This window comes from Anas platyrhynchos, chromosome 6 (genome assembly GCF_047663525.1).
Source record: "Anas platyrhynchos isolate ZD024472 breed Pekin duck chromosome 6, IASCAAS_PekinDuck_T2T, whole genome shotgun sequence".
In the NCBI taxonomy this organism is placed as follows: domain Eukaryota; kingdom Metazoa; phylum Chordata; class Aves; order Anseriformes; family Anatidae; genus Anas; species Anas platyrhynchos.
Genome location: NC_092592.1, coordinates 34,976,476 through 34,994,692, shown reverse-complemented (window position 1 = coordinate 34,994,692; position 18,217 = coordinate 34,976,476). Strand labels below are relative to the sequence as shown.

General features: G+C 40.4%; 1 long non-coding RNA gene across 1 annotated transcript; it reads right to left on the bottom strand.

Annotated features, from left to right (window-relative positions):
- Positions 1-1,165: 1,165 nt before the first annotated feature.
- LOC113844063 (uncharacterized) lies at positions 1,166-2,712 on the bottom strand. Its single transcript, XR_003498201.3, has 3 exons — positions 2,536-2,712; positions 2,200-2,346; positions 1,166-1,428 (listed from the first exon to the last, which is right to left on the bottom strand). It is a non-coding gene; the product is annotated as an uncharacterized lncRNA (long non-coding RNA).
- Between the last annotated feature and the right edge of the window lie 15,505 nt (positions 2,713-18,217).

Here is an 18,217-nt window from a genome sequence, read left to right as displayed (position 1 = left end):
CTAATTCAGATAGGTATCTATTTATGATGCACCTCTAGTGGAAGTTCAAAGCATTTTAAAAAGGATTTAATATATTAATATCAATGTTTTTTAACTTTAATGGGAGTTCTCAGAAGAATACAAATATTGAGCAATTTATGCAAGGACAACCTGCAAGTTGATAGCAAAGTGGCAAATGGATGTTATTCTCTGTTTAGTGTGTGGTTTGTCACAGTTGGAAATAACTTGAAGTTTGGAAAAAATGAGGTAGGTTTAAATCTGTTTGAAAGCCAACGGGAATTAAGTACCTCACTGCCATCTGCCCTGCTGAGAGGGCAAGAAACTGGGACATCGAATGTGAATGTTCTAAGCATCACAAGAGGTAGTGGAAGCCCTAATTTCATTCAAGAAAAGTTGTCATCCTTCTTGTCTAAAAATGACTGTGTTTTTTTGTATCTGCCTACAGCTGTGTTTATTTTGCCATCAAATCTTGTCTTTCCAGTTTCCTTGGAACTGTGTGTGGCAGAATTGAGAGGTTTTCCGTTTCTTTGCTTAAAATCAGACCTAGAATATAACAATTTGTTCTCAAAAAAATAAAACAAATAGAAATTAAAAAAAAAATAAACATAGAAATTGGTTGCTCAGAAATGCAGTCAAGTTTATATATAGAATGTGAGCTGTACAGGTTCTGCATGGAATGGCTCTTATCAAGCTCTTTCTTTGATTATGTTCATGAATATGATGGGCACCGTCTGAGTAAGAAGAAAGCTCTTTGCAGTGTCAAGTCAGCATTGTGCCAAGACATTGGTTGCATTGCAAATCACAGAGAAGCATGTCAGTTACTGAATTGTCATCCTAACTTAAATACTGTGTTCATTCCTCCTGGAGTTTCCCAGGTAGATTGCTTGGGTTATACAGATAAAGTGACTTTGAGTCAATACAAAGTTGTCACAGGTTGAAACAAGCAGTTGTATTTCTGTGTTACATGCTTCAGTGTGAACTGTCCTCTCACAGCTTAATTTTTGCTATAACTGAGTGTAAGTTCACATCATGTAAGAGAAAAGATACAGAAATAACAACTGTTACTCGGATGAGAACCAACCACCTTACAGTAAGGAGGGAGGAATTTTGTTCATTCTTTTTGGTAAGCTAGCTGATATAACTCACACACCTAGATTTGCTGCTTTAGGTATGTTGAGTCTCCTAATACTGTCTGTGGAGTCTCCTACCTGAAAGGTAAGGTTTTTAAGCCTTTCTGTATTGAAAATGGGTTGCTGGCTTGCAGGATCTTTCTTAATACTGAAGTGCTTGTTGACCAGTGGAGACCATTACTTCCAACTAGTAGCTCACTGAATCAATCAGAACTGCTTGATGGGACAAGCAATAATCATCTGCATCTTCTGTGATAAATGGGATGACGCTGTGAAAAATTAGCTGCATCTTTGGCATCTGTGATGAAAAACAGTTCTTTTGCAAATGGAAGATTCCCAACATAAATGATTCAGATTTTTTAAGCATTCATTTCTCTCCTGTAGAGCTTATTAGACTACCTTTTCCACAATTGTATTCTGAGCATCAGCTCCCCAAGCTGCTCTCTCTGTAATGGTGCAGTTTTCCAAGAAGGCCTTAAATAAAACTAGATGTAGTAAGCTAGTATGAACTGCAAACACCCAAAGAACGCTGGTGGGATGCATGTTTCAGCTTCTCATTACCATCAAAGAATTGAGAATAGAGCTTTTACTTTTTGCAGAGTTAACTAAGAGAACATTGAGAGCAGTCTGCTATTAAGTGCTGTCCTCTCTGTTACCTGCCAAAGCTGCAAGCAGTGAGAGTAAGCCAAGTGGGCATTTCCAATTTGAATACTACTCTCTTTATAGAAATATGTTTATAAAATGTCCTCCATTCTCACCATAGGAGTGCCAGGGACTTTTCCTATAGAAATAAAGACATCAGCATGCTTTTTGTTAAGAATTATTTCCCTTGCTTCTCTTGCTCTTTCTTGCTCTTTTCATTTATTCTAACAAACATTTTAAAATAAACCTTGCTTCAGCTTACTTCAGCTTTTAACAAACAGCTCAGATAAGGAATTTAGGTGCACGCTGACAAAACAAAACAAAACAAGCAGACCATTTTTTCTAAGATCCATGGAACTTCTGTTTCATGTCATACCTTTAGCAGGTTTCTTCAAAATTCTCACCTCCCACCCCAACAGGCACATACCTTCATACTGTTGTGGTTTTGTCTGCCTGCTTCTGTGTCACATCTCACACTCTGCAATGGACTGCTTGCCACTTGGGTGAGAACTTTAGGTTACCCATCTCTGGTGTATTTAAGCACTTCCTGCTGCATTTTCAATCTCTTCTTACCCTGTCAAAGAAGAACAAGACTTTATTTTAAAGCTTGTTCCTTTTACTGCCCCGGTTCAGAATGTGACTCCCAACAAGCAGTATAGGGCAAACTGGGGCAGCAACAGCACAGCGGGAAGGTTGGAGCAAAAGGAAGGAAGAGGTTCCTGGAAGAAAAAGGGAGGAAATAAATCTCTTGTTCTGATGTTACCTCAAGACATACTGTACTCAAGGGCTCCATGCTTTAGTCTGACAGTGCTCCTATTGAAATCAGCCTTCATTGATTTTGATAGCAGATGATAGTGCTGGATGATGATGTTACATGCAATTATGGATTTGAAGTATAGAATTGAATTACTTGATGTAATTAATTTTCTCTTTTTTCCTGTTTTCCTCAGAATGCCTATGATCTAGAAATATGTTGCCAAACTCTTTTATAATGAAAGTGGCATAGTTTAGCTACAGCCTTGTCCCTGGAAAATCACTGGGGATTGTATTCTGCTGTCCTCAATCAAGAAGAGCAACACCTTTACTACACAGCTGGTCACACTGGAAGAAATAAGGGTGGTTGTATGCTTTTCTTACAAATTCTGGTCTGGAGATGAGGACCTACATTTGTTAAGGTGAACAGATAGACACTGCCTTATATTTCAATGCTGAGTAGAGGAGGGGTTGCTTGGTTTAGAAGAAGGAAGTTCCTGGACAATGTGAACTGATCAGCTAGAATAAAGTAGTGAGAATGTTACTGTACTTCTGTATGGTTTTTTTTTTTTTTTTTTTTTTTTTTTTTTATATCTCCCTCTGATCATGCAGTGTTGCCATTAAAGCTGTAGTGTAACCTCTGCTTGTCATGTCTGAGCTCCCTCTGGTGTGGAGAGAACAGGTACTGCTTGCACAGATGTGAACAGAAGTCGACTTAAGGGGTAATTTTACCTTTGTTGGTGCTTATTTAAATGTTATTCATTCCAGTCACAATGGCCATGTGCACAACTCCTAGTTAGGACTGCTGGCTTGCAAACGACCAAGTATTAGAGTAAGTGAGCATTGTTTTGCTTCCAGGGATGCCCAAGGATGTTAGGAGAGGTGGTCAAGGCCAGGGAGAATTCATCTCACAAAATATACAGAGACCTGATTTCACATTAACCATAACAAATACAAGCAACCTGACCTTTTACTGTTATCCAGTAGGAACCTGGCAGCAACCTTTGTGATTCCCAAGTAATCTGTCATAAGCCCCTATTTTATACTGCTCATAACCACTAGGTCTTAAATACTTCGTGTTTGCCCCAGACTAAATATTTTCAACTCAACTATTGTCATAAGTAAGTGTTAACTAGAAATTACTGTGCCATAATCACGTCTAGGACACGAAATTTTTGTTGAAATAGGTTTGGGGGAATAATTGCTGGAAATTCACCATTCTTTCCACAGTATTTATTTGTTGTGAAATTCATCCATTTTGATGACATTCCAAGAGCTTAGGGCGCTAATTTGCAAGTGCGGTATGCCATAGACTAAAGATTTTCTGTACCAAATCTGAACAGAAGCTTTGTTTGATATATTTATTATTATTATTTTTTTTTTTTTTGGACTGCCTAGTATTTCAGGTTTAGCATAATGGCGTTGCAAATGTTAATGTACCTCAATTGGTATTTACAGCACTGTTCAGCAGTGTTATTCATCATATAAGCCCAGAATTCTACTTTTGGAAAAAAAAAAATGAGTGTAAGTGCTTAGATCACATACACTCCAACAGAAGTAGGACTTCCATCTAATAACAGAAAAAAAATGTGTGAATTCATCCTGGGGATAAGTGGGTACAGCTCTATTGAAGCGAATGGTCTTTTCGTATAAGTGGAGTTGCACATGTTTTCTCCAGGGATCAGTTTAGTCCACTTTGCCTTTGTAGTCTGTGCTGAAATTCTTCAAGATAGGAAAAAACTTATGGAGTATTTGCATGTACTAAGTGCCTGGCATAGATCAGAGTCTCTATTTTTCACTTTTGCTAGCAGTACAATCACTTAAAATTAAAGAAAAAAATAAAACAAGTAATTAATCCTGTATGAATGTTCAAACATTCTGTTGCTAAGAGTTATTTTCTCCCCCCAGACTTAGGACTTCCTCTGTGCACGGTCCAAGAAGGCTAGCAAAAGTCCTTTCCAGGAAAATACAATTTTCAAGTACTGTGATTGTGCTATGATACTCACTCTACCTGAATCTTTTTAGATAACGGGCATCATGCTGTCTTTGGTTTATTTATCTGTGATCGAAGAGCAGGGGAACTAGGAGAAGCAGTCAAGGAACACATTAAGGGGGTACGCACTGTTTGTGGTAGTAAGATCAAGCAGGACTTGTGAGGAGGAGAATTTTCTTCATCTAGAAATTCAGCTGTGCTCAAAATAAGATCCACCCTCGCAAAGGGAAAAGAACAATTTGGAAAATCTCTCTCCTCCCCACCCCCTGATATTGGTTTAAAGGTATGAGTTGGGACTTTGGGTGTTTTTCCATGGTCTTTTGCAGGCCAGTCTAAAGATCATCCTGTCCACAGTCCAAGTTGGCTAACACCCAGCCAGCTCCCATCCCAAATCTGCGTAGCTCTATTAGTGCAGAGCTGTGTCCACTCTATTAAATCTTCCGAGAGCCTCACTTGCAAAAATCTGGTTAGACATTCCCCAGAAGATATTAGTTCAATATCCAGCACTGGCACCATTTCACTGTGAAACCTTGGAAAAAGTGCCTCGAGCCAGATTTTAAATGCACAGAGCCATCCCAGAGCCCACTGTTAAAATGCCACTGATCTTTTAAGAGACACTGCTCAGTTGCAATCTCTGTTTTTGCCAGAGGGTATATATAAAGCCACTCAAACTTTGACACTGCCTCTCAGGGAGGCTGTGAATGTACTTGTGCATTAACCCCTAAGTACAGGCACCCTCCTTCTGATCCCATAGAAACACAATTATTTATACAAACTGACATGACACAATTAGGGAGAATCAATCAACCTCAGGATACCCAGTGCCTCAGCGGCTAGGATATGTGAAAGGTGTCCTCTAGACTCTATTACAAATTTGGTAGAAACAGTCAAAATAAAATCTTTAGCTACCCTGAGGGTTGCTTTGGTGATAAAGCTTGTGCCTGACGAGATGTCCGCTGCTCTCCCCTCTGCTTTATTACATATAGGAAGTGCAAAGTTCAGCAGCCAGGATCCTCAGGAGGGACATCCTACCTGGGCTGACAGAAGTGCTTGTTTTCTGCCTCGCAGGTACAATCTCAAGCTGCTTCCTCCACAGTTCAGCAGCTGTGGCCCTCTCTAAGCTGTGGTGGGTGGCAGCACAGGCACCACTGCTGGGAGGTGTCCCAGTGCAGGACATCACGCTGCCAGGCTCAGCCTTGCAGCTCTGCAATACCCGAGTTGTTTGGGGACACAGCCGTGATGTTCTCACCGCTGTTTTCTAATCAGGAAAAAAAAGAAATTACATTTTTCCTTTCCAACTCCTCGCTTGTGTTATCTGTTTATAGCTAAGTTCTTTGCTGTGTTTGCTACTGCATTCAGATCAGATAATGCATAGAAATCTGATCTTGGCAGTGCCCTGTGCTGCAGAGGGGAACAGCTTTCCCTTGTCATTGCTGACGGGGAGAGAAAGGAGAGACTTCACCCAAGCAGGTGGTGGTTGTTCCCATGAAGGTCTCTGTGCAGGAGCCTCCCCTGGCTGCAGTGTATCAGTGAATATACACGGGCTCTTACCACCACGTAAGCCCTCAGCTCTTTCTGATTCAAAATACACCTGGACAGAGCTCTGTGTTGTTAGAAGAATAAAGACTTCCATCATCTGATCATAGTTCCTTCCACCTCCTCCTACTGGACAATTTCCTTCTTAAAGATTTTTTTTTTTTTTCCCAGAATATCTCTCTGAGCCTGGTGCTTGAAGTCTGGCCAAAGCAAGCAGCCCGGTTCCTTTGGCAAACATTTTTTATTGTATTGGTGCCTGTTACTGCTTTCTTTTCCTAGGACAGTAAGGACAGTAAGTGGTCTTCATCTTTTTTCTTTCAGGTTTCTCAAATGGTGGGTCAGCTTTGCTGGTGTTTATTATTCTGAAAGCAACCGTAAGGGGCTGCAAGGCCCAAAGGGATGAAGAAATGTGGTGAATTCTGCTATGATTTATATGGAAATCTGTGTAAGAAAGAGGTGCAAAGTGTGTTGTACACAGGCAGGTAAGTAAAGGTACATGGAAACCTCAATTTCCAAATCCTTTTTGAATGAGGTCTAAGAATACTTCCAAAGACGCACTTTTTATTTATTTATTTATTTATTTATTTATTTATTTATTTATTTATTTATTTATTAACCTGACTTGTAAATTTATCTCAATTAAATCTTGGCTTTCCTCATGTGGGAAGTACGAAGGTAAAACTACAAGAACAATTTTGTTAGCTTCTCCCATATCATCATGCAAGCAGTACCTCTGAAGAGATCTGCAGTCAGTTTAACAGGGGCATGTGTATGTTCATAGGGTACACTTCCAAATTGTGTTACAAGCTGGATTTGAATTTTGTCCTGGTTCTAAGACAGGAAGACTAACAAGACCAGCAAGAGAGTCATTTGCAGAAGATATTGGACCTATATTATAGGCTTATTTCAGAATGTTTACCTGATCTCCTTATAGTTCTTTAACAGAAGGTATGTGTGGGTTTTAAGGAGATGAAGAAACCTTTGAAATGACCTGCTTTTGTGAAAGAAAGGAGATGCTACTATTTGGCTTTTCTTCCCCATGGTGGTCTTTGTCCTTTCTGAAGAGTAAGACATTTCACAGTGAATACCAGGGGCATATTGAAAGGAATGCGGGACGAAAAAGCAGCCAAATTTTTGCTTCAGCCTCGCTGGAAAGCGGCTATGAAATGAGAAACAAAGGCTGTGGCTGGCCACACCTTGTGAAGACGGCAGCACCGAAGGGGCTGTGGCAAACTCCATCTCTCCCCTCCCTACACCAGGCACTGGTGCAGAGCGCGGCTTGCCCACCTCAGGCATTGTAATTCTGCTACAGCCACGCGTGCCATCGGAATTCAGCTGTCATATTCTGCGAGCTGGAATTCATCAAAGCGTACTCACCAGCCTTTTAATTAGTGTTAGATTAGCATTTTAAGATATGGGTAAATTCCCAAGTCTAACTTTGTTTAAAGGTGCATATTCAATACAGTAGCCAGGAAATCATGTATTCTCATGGACTTATTACCTTAGTAATGTAATGCTGTGAGGGAAAGAGGCAGATAATACTTCCGACAAATATTAAATGCTATTTGTATGGCTACTGCCTGTGAATTTAAACAGAAAATCGTTCCTCACGCCTTACCATGAAACACACGCAAATTTCTTTTGTGGCTTTCATGTTTCATTAAAGCTTTGTATGTGGAAGAGAGGAAAATCTAAATTGCTACTTAATTAAAGGGATACTGTCAGATTAAGTATATTTTGAAGAAATGAACTTTGCTTTTTACCTGGGTTGTCAGTAACACCTAGGATTATTAAAAATGAAATATTTTTTAACATCTAATATGCTCCTTACCATTTATCAACCTGAGTCTGTTCTCTTTGGCTGAAACTGAAACTGTCTCTTGCTTTTTCCTGTAGTCAGGTTCATTGTCTGGATCCTATTAACTAACTCAATATTGGAGGTTGTAAATACAAGGAGGTGCAGCTTACATCTAAACCAAAAATAAAAAAAAATAATAAATTAAATTAAAAAATAAAATTAAAAAATGTATGGTTCGTGCTTTATTCCATTAAAATATTTCTCTAGATCTGGACACAATGTAATATATGCTCCTTTAATCACATTTTCATCACCACGCAGCACGTGGAGTGTGGGTTAAATCCTGGAGAGTGCTGAGCAGAGTTTTGTGTGAACTCTCCACTCTTTCTGAATGCAGAAGGTGCTAGGGTTGCTCACCAGCAATGGAAAAGGGTCAGAGAGCTGTGCTGTAAGGTGCGAATGTGGAAGAGCCTGGTCCCACTCAGTGAGCTCCCCACTGTTGTCCTTACAGTGAAGTTTCGAGCTAGGTCCATGGCAGTGTTTGAAACTAGGTCGGTACACCTGACAAGTGAAAAATTAGATTTTTTTTTCAGAGCCCATCCTTCACCTTTCCAGAATAGATGCATGATCCTGTCTAGACTGGCTGACAAAATCCTATTGTGGCAGGAGCCAGATACAGCTGGAGAGAAAACCAAATTCTGCCCCCGTGGTTTTGTTGTTGATTTTACAGAAAGGAGAAAGAGAGGGTGTGTATTATGTGCTAATATTATTATATTTGGAAATAACAACACATTCCGCAATCCCAGAACTCTGCAATATCAGAGAGGGCATGATTTACAAAATGGCCCTATCTACATACACCAGTGAGGACTGTTTTTGCAGCTCCGTATTAATGCACGTTAGCATCCTCGAGAACCTATCTGATAATACTTCTACATGGAGACTTAAGCTCCTTAAGCAATGTTCATACCTCCATGAAAAATAACCCAGTTAAGTTCTTCCTTTAAATAAACTTTCTAAGCAAGTCTATTAACAGTTATCTGCTATCTGCCACGAGGGGAAACATGTAGACAGTTCTGTAGTGTGTTATATATCTGGGGCTGCTGAGTATTAGGTAGTAAATTAAATGAGAAGTGAGAGCTCCTTTCACTGGATCCTCCTACTTCGTTTTACCACATGGGAATGTTTAAGCTGGGTCCTAACGAAACGATCTGCATTCCCAAGAGACATGTTCCTGTGTTGTGAAAAATAAGCCTGACATGTAAAAGGCACTTCAGAATGCTGTCGTGGTAAAGATTTGCCACGGCCTCGAAATATAAAAGCCTGCCTTGGTGTCGTACGGAGATGTATCGTTTCAACACGGGTATGTGCATAGCGAGCCTGCTCATAAAATCTGACTTCAAGTATCTGGGGATGTCCACAGGCTTCAATAGCAAACAATACCCTGTGGTTTGGCTCCTGCTAGAGAGTTGAGCAACTGGAACTCAACTCCCAGGTCAGCTATTTCCTCTGACTGTGAGCAATTCACTTCATCATCCTCTGTTTCACAGTTCCCTCTCATAAGGCATGGTGAGGGCAGTCAAGGAACACATTCCCACCCTTGCGATGGCTGGGGTGGCCAGAGGTTTCTGTGGTGGAAATCCCACAAGTCACTTGGTGGACAGAGATTCTGGACAGGGCTGTGGAAGTTGACAGGAAATTCTGCCTGCTCTGAAATACTACCAGGTCATTAAAAAACACCCTGTAAAGAAAGGATGTAATTGCAAATGAAGTTCTGTGTGGACTTTTTGTTTTGTGTTGAATACATTTGTGTGAAATCTTACTGCTTTCATCGCATTTATTGCTGCACGGATTTCCCACAATGGCCTTGGAATTTCATTTGAAGAACAACAACAAAATAATAATAATGAAAAACTGGAGGATTTGGATCCTAACCAAAAGTTAAGCTAGATGGATTTATAATATGCCCTGATCAAGTAAGAATATATAAATAGGGAAACAGACATGTACAGGCAACAGAGAACACAGATACCTCCTTTTGAGATTAAGCATATGGCCAGCAGCTGGCAGACCTCTGTAGATCTCTATGAAACTAAACGATAGTGTAGACATCCTTTGCTGCATGTTCCTGAGTGACAATATCTGGTAGGAAGAAAAAGATTGGCCATTCATAATCTTTACTTTATTTAGTGAGACTTTTAATTCCATTTTGAAAAGGGGAAGGAAGAAATGTAAAGGCAGAATCTTCCTGGAAAGTATAAGCTTGCATAAAGGACAGCAATGGGAAAAAAATAGGCTTTTATTTTCTTTCAAAGAGTTTAAATTAAACAGAACTTTCCAGCGTATGTTAGTATTCATAGCTCTTGCAGATCATGCATCAGAACGAAAGACTTGTGATGATTATTGGTCCTCTGTATTGCGGTAGGTCCTAGAGATCAGGGTGCTATTATGCTGGTTGCTCATAATTAGAGATTGTGTACTCCCTGGAGTGGTGACTATCTCAATAAACAAGACAGAGGATGAGAAAAAGGAAGTACTATTGTTCTCATTTGCCAAAGAGCAGACTGAGAAACTGGCAAATTCAATGATTTGCCAAGTTCATGTAAGAAATCTTTGGCAGAATTTGGTAGACAAAGGTAGGTGTTTTGTTTGTCTTCTAGGAAAATGGATGCCATTTAGGTATTGAAAAAAAAAATACTGTTTTAAATGTTAAAATGAGATTTTAAAAAGGAATTATTTTTGTTACCTTCTAAGTCTGTTACAGGCATGTGCATATCAGTTTTTTATTTTTGATATTTTGGTTTTCTTTCCAATTTCTCCAGCTTATTTTCATCTATTTATAAACATGTTAATAGGAAAACTGGGAGAGGAAGGAGTTGAGACACCTGGTGAGGAAAAACAATGAACCAAAGTTTTGATAAAAATAACATAGACTCCCCCATGACTTCAAGTTTCACTAAAAAGCTCTGAAATTTTACAATATAGAAAAAAGAACTCCTCTTCACAAGAGACCCAATTTGTTTACCCTCTTACACTCCTACACTTGTTTATTTAACAAGTTTATTTATTTGTTTATTTATTATCTTTCTCTGTATATTTAAGCCCCTAAAACCCATTACTGTGATGAAGCCAGCAGGAATATCTGGCCAGGCACCCATGAGATTGCACATGGAAATCAGCCCAGAACACTCTGCTCCTTTGCATGACCGCCTCTCTGACTCTTTTGGGCTGAGCTCTGGTGCTCCCCTGCCCAAACTGGCAAGCTCAGGGAGGTGCTGGAGTCAGGAATAAGCCATACCTCATGGTTCATTTGGAGATGAAAGAGGCTTAGAGACAGAGAAGGGTTAGGGTCAGCATGAGAGTGAAGGAACTGAGGGCCTTCAGCACTGGCTCTTTCTGTTGTGAATGTTTTGTGACATTCTGTGATCCAGAGCTCTCGTCCAGCTGTTTTTAAAGCCGAAATTCTGTCTCTTCCCTATCTGTGTTATAGGTTCTAAAATAGGCTGCTTGGAACAATTTTCTGTAATGTCTGCACCCAATGAAACCTGACATATTTCACTTTTCCAGTTCTTCGTGTGGTATCTTGAGTCCAGAATACCAATTAGGATCTTATTCCTGATGCTTTTCTACATAAACACATTAAGTGGAGAAGCTGAAAGCTGAACAGAACGGTCCCCTCTTCAATCCTTTGATCCATCCTCTCTCTTTCGGTACTTTGGAGATAATTACGTAGTTTGTTTCTTTTTGTCCTCATTTCTCGGTGCCAGGAACACCATGGACTGACTTTCAGGCTCATACTGAGGTTAGGAGGTTCCCCCTAAAGGCAGTGATGGGAGGCCTTGGACATCACCCTGGAATTTCTTGTAAAATAAACAAGTTCTAAACATACTCTGAGACCTCCTGTCACTTGAATGGTTTTGAACCTGATATTGATGCAAGATTTTGTGACTCCAACTTAAAAAGTTGAAGGGAAAGTAACCAATAATGAAACAAAAACCATTGCTAAAACTTAATACTTTTTGAAAGCTAAGTTGCCATAACAACTTGATGCAAAACTCTTTGGTGGTAACTTTGTACTCAGTCCTATTGAGGTTAAAATAACCTTACTCTTGTGTTAATACTTTGCCAGCATAGTAAATACTATTGGTTACAGAAAATTAAAACTTTTAAATGGTGAAACTACTTTTACTGAAGTAAAAGAAACCTCTTAAATCTAAGTGTTTTTCTTCTTTTAAAAAAGCATAATTTGTCAGACATTAAAATAACAAAAGGTCTTTGAAAAAGGATTATGGTTTCTGATGTTTCACTACGAGAATGGATTTACTTTATATCCTACTGATGTTGTAATCTTGAATTCTGAGGTAATGTTTTAGCCCTTTCTTTTCATATAAATAAAGATTTCAATGATAGCACTTCATTTCTTCTGTAGAACTTTCCTTTATTTTTCAAACTACTCATTTTCTCTCGCTTAAACCATTTCATCAGAATAACATACAAATTGGATGCTTATTAGGAAGTGCTTATTAGGAAGAGGGGAACAGTTAGAAATGCAAAGCATTTCAAATCGACACACTGCTGACTGCTAAGTAGATTTTAAATGGAGAATTTCCATATTGCTTATATGTTTACCTTTTCTGTGTACTTTTCAAAATGTCTCGTTTTTAAGGTTTCCCTGTAAAACATATACATGTGTATTTTTGAGCTTTTTTTTTTTTTTTTTTTTTTTTTGTATTTTAAAGTCAAACTTTCATTGTTGAATGGAGTACAATTGTTTTCCCTCAGTACAAAGCACTGAATTTTAAGAATGAAAAAGCATATTTTAACTTAGTAAATCATCTGCTAATCAGACTGCCTTCACCCCCCTTTGAAAACCAGTGCTGTATATCTCTTTGGGTAGCATAGATTTTAATTAACATTAAGTGTCTTTAAAAAGTAAAAATTTCCCCACCCTCTCTGAAGTTAAATCCACTTTTTTACACTCAGTTGGGCTGTGTTTTTTTTTTTTTGTTGTTGTTGTTGTTTGCAATGTCCTATAGGGGAGTGAGTGCTGGGGACAGCAGAATATCTTTAAAGGATTATTGTTTACTAACAGGGGAACAAAGAGCGCTCTACGCCCTTCCAGCTCAGGGAGGCTCCACAAGAGATTTCCCTCCAGCAACTTTGCAGTTATTAGCTTGATTGCCAAATAGGGACCATTCTCCTAATGCTCACCCTACAACCTGCCTTTGAAAGTATAGAAAAAGTGGTGTTTATATACCAGATTTTTTTTCTTTATTATGTATAGTGCAGTGAAGGCCAAAGCCTTTCTGCTTCAGCAGAACCAGCAGGGAGGAAATACATGTAGTAATTACCTTAAACAAGCAGGCAATAAAGGCTGCCTCTCAAGCCATGCGGTTTAAGGACATGATGAAAGGTGGAGGTGTCAGCACTCAGCCCGTAACAACTGCCTCGCACCGCGGCGTCCCCAGCTCCTCCGGCTCCTGCCGCCAGGCAGGGCCTTGGCTGCGGGGCCAGGATGGGGGAGCCGAGAGGACCCCTGGAGTCAATGGAAGGATGGCTTTGTTCAGGTGAACAGCCCCACCGATGGAAAAGGCGTCCTCAAGGGAGAGAAATTGCTCACAGGAGGGATTTACAGATATCCAAAGCACCAAGGGGGTTTCTCGCTTGAAAACTGATGACAGAAAAAAATGGGTTTGGGTTCAATGCTGTCAAAATTATTCTTTGGAGGAGAACGATGTATTTTTCAGTCACATCTTTTTTTTTTTTTTTTTTTAAGAACAAAATCCTTTTTTTTTTTTTTTTTTCCCCTGTGCCAGTGCAGCCAACTCCTCCCATGGTAAATCAGGGAAACTTTGCTGATGATAAGTGCTGGCAGGGACCTGGGGATGAGGAAAACCCTGTGAGGTACAAAATGGAGGATGCCGTGCCTGGGGACTTCCAGCAGGCCATAAGGCTGTGTCTTAAAAAAAAGTGAAGAGACCAATCAGGCCCCGTTTGAAGCCTTGCATGCCTGCTGCATGTGGCCAACAGCCATTGCAGATGGGCACTTTCTGGTGCTCTATGTGGAGCTGCAGAAAAGCTGTGCTGAGGATGCCGTGGGTGGGATGGGATGCACTTGGCTGCACTGGGAAGAATGGAGAAGGGGGCACCTGTGTCTTCAGCCTGCCCCCTGGGGCCTGGCAGGGCCTGGCTGAGCATGGTGGAGCACACAAAGCTGTTGCAGGCAGCTGTTTTTGGGGCAGACACTGGGGCATTGCGTGCACACTGCCTGCAGCATGCTGAGAAGAACTCATCCCAGCTGCCCTCAGTGTTATCAGTGGGGTCTCTCAGCTTGTCACACAACTCGTCACAGACCCAAGGCTGGGGGCTGCCCTGGATGTGTACCCAGGGTAGAGGGGTGCCAGAGCCTGGCAGGGCAGGGCAGGGCCATCCCGCCATCAGGAGTCGCTTTTAAGGCTCTCGCTCTGCTCAGCCAGATCTTCTTTGCCCTCTTGAGATGTGTAGCAGATTTATTTCTACTAATTTTTAAATACCAAGTGTATCTAGTGTACTTATTACTCCTAATTAATGTGAGAATAAAGAATCAAAGAGAGTATTCCTCCAATGAGTTGTTTTTGAAGAGTGACAAATTAATCCCCTTGGATATGGCTGAAGCCAGGGAAGATCTTTTTGTTCCTCTAACCAACTGCAGCCATTAGACGTTCAAAACTCTGCTCGTGATAAATAGATTTTAACAGCTATTTCTTTCCTTGTGTGCGCCAGAATCCAGGGGCTTACTTGCCAGAGCCAAGCTCTCTCCCAGGTAACCAAAGACTGAGGAATGTGTTCTCAGTGGCTGGCACCTACTTGCACACACACGGGCAAGCACACCCATGAGATATCTGCCTTCAGGGCTCTGTGCATCCCTCTATCCACTGTATTCATTATTTTCTTATGCTCTTGTGAGCATTGGTCCAAGTCCTCAATGGCCTGATTTACTTGTACTGTTACTGATATCCACTTGCCCTGAAAGTACATTAAGAGCATGATAAGGGAAAATTTTATGGCTCATTTTTTTTTTTTTTAATTTTATTTATTTATTTTTTCCATATGGTTCTCCCTGTAAATGCATTGTGACATTTCAAGGGGATACTTGTAATCTGTTTTAACGGGGATCAGGTGGCATTTACTAGAACACTTCCAAACCTCATGGTTGCAACTTTAAAACTTCAACTGCTTGTTTAAGTCAGAAAGCATCAGTGATGCTTGGGGGTGATAAACCAGGGATGAGATTTTGACAGGTGCCTTTTCTGATGGGATCTTGAGATAAGTGGATGGGGAGATTTCCAACCTGAATTGCTCTCCAGGTCCTTGTACTGGGCTAGGAATGATGGTGATAGGGAAGGCGTGGAAACCACCTTTGTGCTCAAGTGATCAAAGCAGGGGGCTGACGGCTGTTTAAATGCTATCAGCCCGCGACAGGCCCCCGCGGGACTCCTGCACCTGCTGGCCACCGCTTCTTTATGCTTGTGCTGCATCCTGCCGTGTGCTCCCTTTACCCTGGGGTGACGCAGAGCTGACCGTGCCGGCGGGTGTGTGTTCACAGCAGAGTAATCCTCAGCTGTTTATTCTGGGGGTTCAGAAGGGACAGCAGCTGCTGCTCTGCTGAGGAGGTGGGGCAGTGGCCATGGAAAAGGGTGTACTCAGGTTCTGCGTGGCTGAAAGGTGATTTTCCCCCTTGCCCTGTTCCTGCTATGGGCTTCAAGCAAAGCTCCCATCACTGGAAAAGATATATGGAGTAACTGTAGCCTTCGAAGTTTAAAACTCTTATCCACAGTGCTGTAGATGACCCTTCCGTTGTCCTAAAATTTGTGGGTGGCCAAATATAATAAACTAACAAAATATGCTTTCCAAGGAAACATACAGATCTCTTGAACACTCGAGGCAAGGAAGATAATGCTTCTATTTCACCTCAGTCAGGACAAAATAAAGTATAATAAAACCCCTCCGCTGTGTTCAGCTTCAGAAAAAGTGATATTTTCACAGGCTTTTTCTCTTGGATATCAGACCTTTTTCAAATGGAACCAGGCTGTAAATAGCTGTGAAAATCATTGAGAGGGGGGATCTTTATGAAACAGAGTTTGTGCCACAGGATGCCACATGAATGCAGACAACGATGTATAGATATGATGACTTTTTTATCTCATATAATGCGTTTTTCAATGTCTTTTTTTCATACCCTCAATTAATAAGAACATTTTCAATTGAATTCCATAATGAAATTCCAGAGTTAGCAGAAAGAACAAAGAGGAAAAGAGCAGTTAGGCAAGGAGTAAAGTGATGCAATTTTAAAAGAAATGAATAATTAGTGGCATGGAGTGTTAAGACTGTCTCCAGCAGCAAGATTTACAACACAAATGATGAATGGAACAAACAATTATGACAGCTTAAGTTGAGGATATACCATACCCAGTGCTGTTGGGCCAAACCTGAGATCCTTTGCCCTGGAAACCAAGTTAAAGTTTCAGGGTAGGTTGGTGTGGTCATTGTCTTTTTTTAAGTGTGAGGCTCAAAAACAGCCCAAGAAGAAACTGGAGAGGTCAGAGAAGAAGGAAACCACTTTTCAGACCCAAAGAAATGGATGAGGCACAGATGGAAGGTCCAGCATTGTGCATTGCTGGGGGAGGAGCGAGAGAGGTGGTGGAGACAGCCAGATGGTGAGAGGCACATGGGAGACAGCATAAGCCCTTTTTCTTCTTAGGAAACCATATTTAAGGAAAATAATTTGTGAGAGGTCTGGAAGCAGATTTTGAAGTGAAACACCAAAATTTTTAAACTTATTTTACAGTCATGGAAGGAGAGGGTGCTCTGATTTGGATCTAAGGCCAAGCAGAGCCAACTGTCATCTCCTCTTTGCTTTCTCAACTCTCGCAATCTCAAGCCCACATCGATTTTCACCCAGAAATTATATAGAGAGGGTTGCACAAATCAAGATATTTCCTTGCTTCTTTCTACTTCTTCCCACCTGTGGCTACTGTAGTTCACACTGGCCTTTCCTTTCCTCAGCACAGAATCTTGCTGCTGAAGAACATGGCTAGACTGCAGCGCAGACACTTATCACTTTATTTTCTCCTATGAGCAAGGAGTGGGAATGTCTCATCTGGCGTGTTGAACTCAGATCTAAGTGCTAAAATGTTTACTGCTTTCAATCCACCCAGCAGGATGCTCTGAGCAAAAGTGGTGGTTGGCAGCCTGCTGTTGATGGTACCATCCAAGTCATAGAGGCTCCCTGCAAAACTCACGCAGTATCTAAACATTAGACTTCTAATTATTTTAGGGGTTTCGTTCCACAAGTACTTTAGATGATTGTCTGTTAACATCTGATGACATCTCAGCATTTGAAATATGCTTAGTGAGATTGCAGCATTTAGTCTGTCATCAGGAACTCCTGATCATATTCTGGCTTCCCTAATTAATGCATTCCTGCACCTACTTAATGGCATTCATGGCAACAAATAATTTCTGTTCTTCCCTAATGATATGCACCATACCTCGGCACTAGAGTGCGGATAAATACATATATGTTTTTGTTATTTTAGAAGAAAAATCCATGTGCTGTGGGTAATGAATTGAAGGTTAAGTGACGATTTTTCTTTACAACCACTCATGTCTTACAGTCTGTGAACTGAAAACTGGATTAACCTTTAATTACCCCCCGTGATCTCTCAACCCTGAAACAACATTACCACTCCTTCTAGTGTTATTTGCATACAGCATTTAATGAGAGAAACATCTGTTTGCATATTTGGTATCATTAATATTATGCAGATGAGCCGAGTATTCATGTTGCAATAGGCAATTGTGCTGAAATCTTCTTTTCTCTCATTTTTGCTCTATTTCCCTCCTCCTAACAATTCAGTCTGACTTGTATTAATTAGAAAAAGAGCTGCCTGGTGCCAGTAGTCTTGCATGTATAATGCACAGCTGCTATGTGATCTGAATGGCAGCACAGCAATATCCTGATGAATTTATAAAATAAAGAATATCTGGCTTGATGTTATTAGGCAAACCTGTTGATATATTTTTTTTTAGGTTAATCTATCTTTGTAATAAAATATATTACTATGGCTAAAAAATTAAATGCATACAAGTAAGATGGGTAACATTTTTTTTTTCTCCAAACTTTACTTATTTCTGTCTAATAAGATAAAACATACTCATTAAGTGCCTGATCCAGCAGTCATTTGATAAGCTGGGATTTAGTTTAGAATTTGATATCTGGAACTGTTCTCTCTGTCAACCTGAAATATCTCTTATGGCCCTATGATGATGACTTTATTCTGTTCTAACCACAGCCATGGAAACCTGACAGGTCATTGCTTACAG